The sequence below is a fragment of the Dromiciops gliroides genome, chromosome 1 (assembly GCF_019393635.1).
Source record: "Dromiciops gliroides isolate mDroGli1 chromosome 1, mDroGli1.pri, whole genome shotgun sequence".
Classification (NCBI taxonomy): domain Eukaryota; kingdom Metazoa; phylum Chordata; class Mammalia; order Microbiotheria; family Microbiotheriidae; genus Dromiciops; species Dromiciops gliroides.
Window position 1 is genome coordinate 626,998,631 of NC_057861.1, and position 1,083 is coordinate 626,999,713.

General features: G+C 34.8%; 1 pseudogene; it reads right to left on the reverse strand.

Annotated features, from left to right (window-relative positions):
- Positions 1 to 450: 450 nt before the first annotated feature.
- Positions 451 to 883, reverse strand: LOC122736591 (annotated as a pseudogene).
- Between the last annotated feature and the right edge of the window lie 200 nt (positions 884 to 1,083).

A 1,083-nucleotide genomic window follows, 5' to 3' on the forward strand; every position in this document is an offset into this window, starting at 1 on the left:
TTCCCACAAGGTCACATATACAAAGTTTCCAGTCCTTCAAAAGCACTTGATCTCTACAGCAAATTTAAAATCAGTCAGTATTTCAATAAAACCAAAATAAGCTTCTACAAGGTCCTATAAACAAAAACTTTCAACAGACTAAGCACAGTCAATAATTAATACAATCATGTCTGTTCCTAGGGAGTACAAGTTCAAACCTGTCAACGTTAGAGGTAATCTTTTTATATTCATTTATATGTAATTCATTTAATTTCTTTGTTTAAGAATAACATATGAAAACAGTCCACAAATCAAAAACATGGAAACATTTAAAAAATAAGGAATCTTTTTTAAAAAGTAACTGATCATATTCCATAAGCTAATGTTGGAAACAGGTTCTTACCAGATAGAATCCTTTCACTTTGTGGATTTTGCATGCACTTAACTGGACTGAGTCTGTTGTATATCATCTTAAGAGCTCACCAAGATATAAATCATGTCATATAGGTAGTAAAAAATGATAGCAGTAAAAAGCTAATTTGCATTGTCCTTCTTTCTGACAGTATACTAGAATATCTGCATTCATGATAGCTGTAGGATCATAGAGTATTGATCCACTTATCACTGGTCTACTCATATACCTCCAAATATGATATGCCAAGAGTGGCATATGGAAACCCAGTGTAAGCCACTCTGCTGCACAGAGAAACATGACACAGAAGAAAGTGTGGATGAAATATTCTGGAAGTACAAGAGGATTGAGTGTATTACATTGGTCTATAGGATTCTTGTAATCAGTCTTCAGTTTATCAAATGCTATAATGTGTCAGATGGTGAAGAAGATGAGCATGGCAGTGAGCAGTAGCGCCAGCATGTAGCAGAAGGCAGTGAATATGAATGCCATGGCCCAGCAGAAAGAGGCAATTCACGTTTTTCTTTGAGGCTTTCAATGTAGCAGTTTTGACTTTGTTGTCTTCTGAGTTTGTATTTTGATCTTCCCTGTCACCATAGTAACTTTTTATGGTCAGATTCTTGTTTTGTTTGCTCATTTTCTAGCCTATTTCTGGACTTTTAACTCTATGTTAAAGTTGGACTCTGTTCCTT